We start from the raw sequence: 10,133 nt of genomic DNA on the forward strand, positions 1-10,133 counted from the left end.
CTGGCTGACCTTAGTCCCCCTGGTGCTACCTTGCTGATTGACACACACACATAGACACTGGCGCAGGGTCTCTGTACTGTACTTGTTCACACACAAACTTCCTGTCAGACCTTGAAACTGGTGTCTTCTGGCTTTACTGTGTCGTAGGAGCTGGAGTCCAAAACCTCCAGGAGGGGGGCGAAGATTTCTGTTTTTAACAACAAATCAACACACCAATGAATCCCTCTGAACCCAAACACTTAACTCAACTGTATTCATGCATAGTGACAGTGCTGCAGGTGCATTACAGTGCAATCAACACAAATACACAAACACACACATACACATGCGCACACACACACACACCAGTTAACGCTCATGGTGCTGGTCAGGCAGTGATAGGGTCCAAATGGTGCCACTTTAATACAACACTTTTACAGTTTTTGGTGCTCTTGGAGACTGAACGGTCTCTGGTTGTTTCAGTCGCTACAGTTTTGTTTCCCTAACTGAGTTCAAATGCTTACGAGCAGGTGAAAGCCGAGAAAAGTGAATTTTAAACGTCTATTTATTTGTCAAATTTAGTGAGATTGTGCAAAGGGAGCGTCCAAAACAAAAAAAAAAAAGATTTTTTTTTTTTAACGTGACTACAACTAAATAAGATTGTAAAAGCTGCTGTGGAGGTACAAATGGTTTAAGAAGTTGAGTTAAACCTCAGTATACCGAGCCAAAAACACACCCAAAATAACAAAGTAATATTCACCTGCCTCTGTGTGAAATACTGAACTAAAAGAGTGTATTTTTGGGTTATTTTTGTCCTTTGAAATTCTTTATTTTGAGACAGTAGTTTATATTATAAGCCATACATCGGGACAGGGGAAGTTCTATTTCTTCAGCCATCCACAGATTTTTTATATTTTGGGAGGGGTTAAGTGTGGACACAAAGTTTGTCAGGTGGAGAATGTAAATAAAATAAAATAAAAGTCAGACGTTTTGGGGAATTTGTTCATGTTTGTTATCTCTGTTGCCTCTACATAGTGCCTACTGTTTGTAGAAACTTCCTTTAATGAATATGCCAGTCTTCCTTGGGACCATAAATACCCACAAATATACAAGGGACAAAATCTATAAAGTTAAATAAAAGACTACTTTGGTACACTATATGGGGAAAAAGTAAAAGACCATATTGATTTGCATGTGCCTTCAAGAAAAGATCATGATGAGAAGTTACTGTGTCTTCAGTGTTTGGAGCGTCCTCTAGTGGACAAACCAGTGTACAGAGAGTGAATAACAAGGACACACACTCATGTTGGGGTAAAACAATCCACAGAGTTACTGTTTGCTGTCACTGGATTAGAAAAATTGCAAAAATAAAGACAGAATAAAGTCATTTTTAATATTTAGTACCTAGACATCCTCAGGCCATTCTCATATATATTAAAATATAGAATATTGATGCATGGCTCTGAGTTACTACGTGCGTGCTTTGATTATTTTTTTGCAATGTTTTCGGCAGTGATTGCACATTAAGGTTAGCTAATCGATATGCTGTGATAAACTGTGTACACTAGTAGCATTTTAAGAAAAAGGTTTATTTCCTCACGCTGGTATGCAATACTTACTCAATAACATTCGTAAAAGTGCTCTTGTTTTGCATTGATAATTGTTAACTGTTGCTCAAATGACTGTGATGTTCATCTTAACGGTGCAAAATTGGAATAATACTGTCGGTCACTTTAGAAATTGTGTCGCCTGCCTGATAGATAGATAGATGTCATAATACTGTACCAAAACTTTGCCTTCTTAATGAGATCTTTTTATTAAGTTGGCAGTGAAAAAGTATTTGTCTTTATGTTGATGTACTTTATGTTCAGATGATTCTTAAACAAACTCCAGAAAAAAACAGTTATACTGTGAAATGGCGGTATGAGGTAGTTTTTCTATGTAGCCTGGTTAACTTTGGTGTTTGATTCGGTTTGTTTTTACCCTTCATGAGAGTGTCTGTCATTATGTGTGAACTGTCTCTATCAGGTATCAGGATGAGGCAGTTAGTGATGTTCCAAGATCGTGAATGTGAGCCAACCTCATCATTTACTGGCTCTTTAAAGGAATTAGAAATTAATTTTACACAAGCGAATATATATCCTGTTATTTTAGTGGTTTTGTTTTGGAAGAATCTTGAATCTGTATAGCATCTTCTTGTCCCTTTGGTTATTGTTTTGTAAACAAGAAGAAGGTGGATGTTTGGCAAAATGTTTTAATTTGGCTCAACCAAACAAGTTTTAATTCATCCAGCTGAGATTATTTGTACCTCTGGAGCAGCACTGCCCCTGAAAAACGTTAAAGGCGCCATGTGTAAGATACGGCCAGAATTGTTTATTTAAAACTAACCTTATCAACAGAATGTGAAAAGTAAAAGACGGTATGTCAGGCGTCTATGTGCTGTGTTGTAGAGAAATCCACTAAAGTTAGCATGCTAATCAGCTAGCTGCAGCCAGGACTGTTTGGTAATACCACTTTGTGCCTGAAGAGGCGATGCAACAATCCCCCTGTAGTTTCAGCTGGTAGATGCAGACGAGCGGTGAGCTTCTTTCACAAACTCTCTTACCGGTTTAAGTGTAATAAATGAACACATAAACTCATAAAATGTCTATCATGTCAGAAATATGAGGCTGTGAGGCCTCTGCAGCGGCCATGGTCCAACTCTCACCTGTGGCTTTTTGCTGCATGTCCTTCCTGACTCTTTTTTCCCCCTTTCCTGTCATATCTTGAGCAGTCCTATATAATTCAAGCCATAAAAAGCCCTCGAAAACAAAAAAAACCCCTCATAAAATGTCAAGAAAGGAAATATTCTTACACCTATGTTACATAATAACCTTAGCACCTTCCAAATCCAACTTTCTTTTTTTCACTGAATTAAGATGAGCTTGTTTGTTAAAACACACTTCAGACTCGACAGAAGCAAAATAAAACTCACCAAAAAATGTCTTTGTTTGTCTTTCATTGAAGGACGAACAGCAGCTAGCAGACTCGCCAACGCCAGCAAATAGTAAACTGAGCAGGAGTCAGCGGTTACTCCTTTACCCCTTTATTTGTCTGTTACCTGTGACAGGTGGCCGTATCTTACACGTTGCCTCTTTAATCTAAAACACCAAATGGATTTTTTTTTTAAGGAGCTCAGTGTCTTTCTCACAGCAGCACAGCGAGTAAAAGAAAGTCAGCGGGGGATTAAACCTGAACCCTTCCAGTTACTGTACAGCTTCAATTGTGTTTCAGATCCATTGTCACCATTTTGCGTCATGTGGAAAAAAAAAAGTCAAAAGTGACCAGTTAACGCTCCTGCTTTGCTTCATAGGGATCCAAAATGTCCTCCGGTTATCGAAGCGACGCCCACTGAAACCAGATGCAGAACTTTAATCTGTTAACACTATGCTGGTTTTCTACTTCCTAAGACTGAAACAGATAGCCCTGTGTAAATAACACAAAAATAGAAGTGCGCCACCTGTCTTGGGTGTGTCTGTCGCCCAGTGCATGCTGGGATAAACTCAGCCGCTCTGCGACCTTGAACAGGAATAAGCACTTAATAAAAATGGCTTGTCATCCATTAAAATGTCTCCCAGACTATTACAGAAACAGCAAACGTCCCTATAATGTGTACTGGTGTTTTATTTAGACGGGGCTGTCTGTTGAGAAAACATCCCGTTCAGTCTGGTGCTTTTGGTCCTCAGACGACCATTTTTCTCCAGGAAGCCTTCCGATCCTCTGACCTTCCTCAGATACCAGCTAACAACTGGACACATGCAGTCTATGCTGACAAACACACACACATAAACACGCAAACATACATACACACACATACACATACATGCACAAACAGCAACAAAAACCAACAATAAACCAGCAGGTTCAAAGGTTTTTTTCCATCATGTTTACTCTCCGTTTATACAACCAACCTTCAGGTGCTTTTTAAACTCTGCTCTTTTTTACAGTGCTCTTGCAGGTTACACACACACACTCACACATAATATGGATTTGCTGGAAACACAGTTCAAACGCTTCTCTAAACTCATTTTGCTACAAAACACAGCATCAACACACATACATACACACACATGCATACACACTGTGTTTTTTGCCGGCCGCCTGTTGCCATCAGGCTTCCCACGGCGCTGCTGGGTGTGACATCATCACCCCGCGTCGCTTGGTGCTCCCAAATACCCCCCCCCTCCTCACGCCCTCCCAACCCCACCCCCAACAATCCCCGACCCCCCAGGTGCTGCATGTCAGTCAGTCAGTGTAATCTCCGATTCCATGTTAGATTAGGGAGTAATGATCATAATAATAATGGTAATAATAATTACAATAATAATCTGTTATTGTGTGTGTGTACTGTTCCAGGTTGGTGCTCAGTTCAGTTCAGTCTCAGCCTAGAGGGGAGAGAGGGAGGCTAGAGAAAGCATATATTACAGTTAGTATAGTGACTTGTTCTATTGTACCCAAGGATGCCAGAAGAAATTGTGAAACCGATGAGCTAAAAGACACTCTCAAACAAGAAACAGGTGAAATAACACCGAATGTAGTGTTAGAGAAGAGCCGGACGAGGCAGGCTGTGGTGAAAATATAAGTTACTTCATCAATAAATACCCTGAAATCATGACCTGGGTGTGAACTTTCTCCTGCAAGGGAAAATGGATAAGAAATTTCCCACATTGAAGCAAAATCCAGACTTTCCAGTGGTTTCCAGAGTTTTGGTCAAAGTGGAGGAGCGTGTGGAGGACTGTAACTGACAAAAGCAAAAGTAAATGTCAACCCAACCCATGTCAGGGTGGAAAAAACGGCAGACGCTACTGAGAATCGCAAGCTAGTTTCTTCTTAGCGGCGCACCCAAAGTGAGCCTGGCCGGCATGTTGGAGCCCATCGATGCACGCAGAGTCAATCAATCGATAGGTGAAATGTTGACACCATCAATTGACTGACAGACCCCTCGTTTGTGTAATGAGGCAGAAATGCGTTTAGAATAGTAAAAAGAAAACACAGAAATAATATAAGATAATACAGAAATTAATTTAAAAATCTATCACTTAATTTTGGTAATATTCCATATTCCTGACCTCAAGATCATAAACAAAATGAATTAACTGAACATTTTCTGATCTCGTCACTTGTTCTTGTTTCACTTAATCTACAGATGATTTTCTCTGTTAATCCTTTGGTCTAAAAAAAAACATCAGCAAATTGTGAAAAATACCACAAAATATCACAAGCTCCCCTGAGGTCTTCAAATGTCTCGTTTGTTCAATTAATAGACTGAAACCCAAATATATTCAGTTTACTGTCATAAAAGTTCCCAAAAAACTGAAAAATTATGTTTCTCTTTTTCAAATTCCAGGATCAAAATATTCAATTTTGAGAAGCTGGAGATTTTTTATTCATTTATGTTTTTAATAACTTTTAACAATTAATCAAAGTTGTTGTTGCAGATTAACTTTCTGTCGATGAATGAACCAATCAGTCGACTAATCGTTCCAGTGTTTCTCTTTTCCTCTGCAGCTGAAAAATGACATTGAAGTGTATAAACTGCAGTTCATCAGAAGGCCACATGAGGCAGAATCCTAAAGCGAGTCAATCCTCATAGACCCCCATATTAAAATACAGCAGAAGTAAACATGTTTACAGCCCGGTATTTGTTTGTTTATTTGCACATTAAAATCAAACTATATTTAAGTAAAATACTAAACGTATAGTTTTAAGTTATAGCAGTGGTTCCAAACTTTGCCAGGGGGTCCAAACATAAGTCTGAGGGGCCACCAGAAGATTAAAGGCGTAAAAAAAAAAATCTGCCACAGAAAATTGTTTACTTATTTTTTTGTTTGGTGAAATATTGGATACTCTGACCTCATCTTGGCTTTTAAAATCCCCTAAAGGAGACAACCAGCAAAGATTAGTCTTCGGTTGAACTGCTCACAAACTGCATCTACGCTTTAAGGCGCTGCTTCATCTGCAGGGGTCACAAGCTAAAAAGGCTGGGAACCACTGTGGCGTGACGTAATATAAGAACCGACCAAAATATGAGAGATTTAAGTATTTTTAAAATAAGCTCTGTGGGACTTTAAAGAAGATTTTTGTCCAGGGGCCTCATTACAGAAGAAAATCCTAAACTGCTTGTCCTATTTTAGGAAAAATCCTTTCTTCCTCTCACACAAGCAGTTCCTTAACTCAAAGCTGTGTAACTAAAGCTGTAACCTTGATTCTTCAATCAGCACTCGTTCTGTCAGGCCTGTGTCTGTCTTTAGGATGTACAAGAGGCTGCCTGTATCCATGACAACGGCTGTCTCACTTCACTTGCCGTAATGGACAAGGGGAAAGGGGCGTTTAATTTTAGCTTTGATGAGTCCGAGGCCTTAATCAGGTCGTTGGAGGAGAAGAAACTCCACCTTTTTTTGGGGGGCTTGAGTAGCCTTTCAACCATAATATGTAAGTGTTTTGGTGTTCCCATCTTCACTGTCGTTGTCATAGAGACCAAACAACAGCCGTGATGCCTTTTTCGGCGGAGTCCTAACTTACACTGTAGACACCAATTCGCTCGCTTTACTGAAAAATTTATTGTAAACAGCTTGTAAATAACTTTGAGCTGGCCCAACTTAAAAATATAAGTTAAATGAACTTAACCGAATTGGTTTTAACTCACACACAATGCATGCTGGGAAGTCAGTTAATATGTTGCAAAGGAACTCTTGACTCTTGACTTAATGTTCAAAAATTACGTAATTCTCAAGTATTTGTGTCAAGTGAACAAGTTTTTGTGTGAGTTTAACTCCACTGAATATTTGAAATGTGTCATAGATGAATCGTCGTTTACAGCTCTGTTCTTCAGTTTGGACATTTCTGTGACATTTTAATTCCTATTCTAAGATATAATAAGATTTTTATTCCTAAATGCATCCACAACACACGTTTCTGTCATTCCAAAAATCCTAAAGTGAGATAAAATAGGATTGCAGACTTATGATTTTGCTGTAACGAGGCCCCAGATGACTGAAAACATTAATATCATAAACTGTAAGAAGTTCAGTTTCCTGAAATAAAAGGTGTGGGTGGGCTGAAATGAACTGCTCATAATTCATCAACATATACATCCTGTGATGAGGGCTAACAGATAGCTTCATTTTAAAGCCTCAAACGGCCCCAAAACTTGGAAACCACTGGTTCAAAACAAAACAAGGGCAGAAGTTCAGGCGGTGTTGTTTCCACACGGATCTGTTTGAGAGTGCAGTGGGACAAAAGTGAGAGCGGAGTGGAGTTGATATTTTTAACTGATGGGTGACACGGTGATGATGTTTCTGTTCGCCTATCGACAGCTTTTAGGCTAGGTGTTCTCCACACTGATACACTTGTTAACACATACACACAAAACACTGTTATTAACACACAGAGCGACCGACGCTCGCACGCAGAGACACATGCACAACACCTTCAGATACAACGCTGTGGCGCATTCAGACACTCATCTCATGGACTAAATGAAAGATGAGCTTTTAGGAAAAGGAGGACCTGGTGGTGTTTCAAAAGGTGCTAAAATTTTATCTGAAAATAAGAAAAATATATTGTTAGGAGTATAAATCAAGTTTGTCTTTACAATGACTGTATTTAAGTTTGTCGTAGTAATGAAAAGGCACTATTATTATTTTACTCTTGTATGAATATGAACTAATTAAAAAGGCATTTTAACTTTGTACTTGAACAATGTAAGAAATGAAACGTGAATAAAAAAAAAGACTGTTTCTTGTGATTTAGTCTAAAGGCTCTGTGTTATCTATCTTTATGTCAGTTAATAATAGTTTAACTACTCAGATCCAATTCAGAAATCTATTTTAGTTTTTTTTTAACAGCTTCTTTAACTGTCTTTCATGTCACTTTGTTGAGGTTTGTTGAGGTTCAGCAAAATGTGCTGACTTGAAATCAGCACAATAACACTCAGCGTTTTCCTCGTGTCTGTGTGTGTGTGTGTGTGTGTGTGTGTGTGTGTGTGTGTGTGTGTGTACAGAACAGATGAAACTCTCACTAGTGACAGTTTGTCGACTTGTGAGAGTTTGTTGAGCACAGCAGGAGCTACAACACCAGAAACTCTATGCAGGTTATTTTTAACAAGTCAAAAAAAACAAAACAAAACAATGATTTAGAAGTCAGAATTGTTACATCTCTAATGTCACTCTATGTCTGTTGACTTTAAAGTTATGATGCATGTGCAAAGAACGTAAATGTTCAGTGTTTCCAGTGTGTTGAATGGATAACTGCTTAGAAGCGTTTGAAGGGGTGTACATATGACTGCCATGACACTGTCATAACTAGAACATGTCAGTTGTCATGAACATGAAATCATAGAGTTGGAAAAAAAAATTGGATTGTCAAGCAGACAGACTGACTTAGACTGTAATTAAAACAGTCATAAAGGTTGCATGCACCTGACAAACTTAACTGTATCACAGTCTATGTAGTCCAGCTTAACTGAATACAAACGTGACATTATTTTAAAAAAGTGAATTAAATACCATAGGGAATAGCCAATAATCATCATGTTATGACTCATGTTATCATCAGTCATAACATGAGCTGCATGTTACCTGCAAGATAATAGTTTGCTAATCTAGACACAAATTATTTATCATATCATACTTAAATATTCAGTAAACCATCAGCTCTGGCTCCTGCTGCTGTGAATTTTGATCTGCAGGCAGTTCAGACAGACAGTGAATTATTCATCAGTTCACACCTGTAATAAATCTGTGTTCACACGCTGCTCTCACATGTTTAATTCCCATCACAGCCCCAGTCAGACATGCTGCCAAGGAGGAGCGACCAGTCTCCATACTGTGGTCCTTCAGCCCCATATTGTCGCCTTCAAGTGCTCCTTGTTAGCTCTTCTGGGTGCAAGCGCCGCATTCAAGTGCTCTGGGTCAGAAATAATACCAACCAAACTGGATGCTGTGGTTTAAGAGGATTTTGTGTATATATGTGTGTGTGTGTGTGTGTGTGTGTGTGTGTGTGTGTGTGTGTGTGTGTGTGTGTGTGTGTGTGTGGTGTTTCATCCCAGAGATCAATCAGTACAGCTTTTATTTTGTGATGCAAAAAAGAACTAAATAAAAAAAAATGTAGTTTCCCATCAGAGGGGTAGGCTGATTGATGTTTTCATCCATTTACAGCTTTGAAATTAAATATCAGGGGGAAGTTTAATATTTTCTGCTATTCTACGCAGCATTAGTAGATGGTTCATTGATCTAATTTTAGCCACCTGGCTTCAAATTAGTTTTTTTTTAACCATTCACTGACAGAGCATCATTTTTATTCTTTGTAACTTATAAAATTAAACATGGTAGTACTGATGTGGGCCTCTAAAGCCCAGTGGGATATTGGACAGTATGTATTGATTAACTTTACAAAATACTTTTCAGTTAAATACAAGATAAGATTTTACTGAGCTCCTTTAGGAAATCTGCATGTTACAGCAAATTAAAAAAAAAAAAAAAAGAAATGTTATGCAGATGTCTACATCTTAGACTATAGAAATGTATGCTAATATAGTTTATATATGCAGAAATAATGAGTTATGTAGTGCAGCTCTTATTGAGGTAGTGCAGTGATTTGTTAAAGTCTTATTTATGTGGAAAACATGTAATTACAATTAAAATAAAATATATTAATAATTGTATACTGGGCAACCTTAACTGAGGAGGATTATATGATATGATTGAAAGCTCCAGAACGACTGCAAATGTACATTTTGGAAAAAATGATTTGTCAACTGAGTCCAAAATTATGACTGAACTTTCAATCTCAGCATATTTAAATTAAAAATACATAATTTCTCTGCAAATACAATATTTATTTTAATAGTTTGGGTTTATAGTTTTCTACATTTACCTGAACTTCAGCTATTAGATTTAATCATTAAAAATATTCACAATTCATGTAATCAATTGGATTGTCAGTTCATCAGATAGTATGCGCATTATTTCCGACAGCATATGAAGGCAGCATGTGTCTCCGGAGGCTCGAGACACGCCCCTGTCTACTGAGGAGAGGAGACCCCTTCGCTCGTCAATTCTCGTCTCCTATTGGTCGCATATTCCGTTGCTCAGGTTCGAGCGGCTCCTGATTGG

Source organism: Lutjanus erythropterus, chromosome 15 (assembly GCF_056507025.1).
Source record: "Lutjanus erythropterus isolate fLutEry1 chromosome 15, fLutEry1.hap2, whole genome shotgun sequence".
In the NCBI taxonomy this organism is placed as follows: domain Eukaryota; kingdom Metazoa; phylum Chordata; class Actinopteri; order Lutjaniformes; family Lutjanidae; genus Lutjanus; species Lutjanus erythropterus.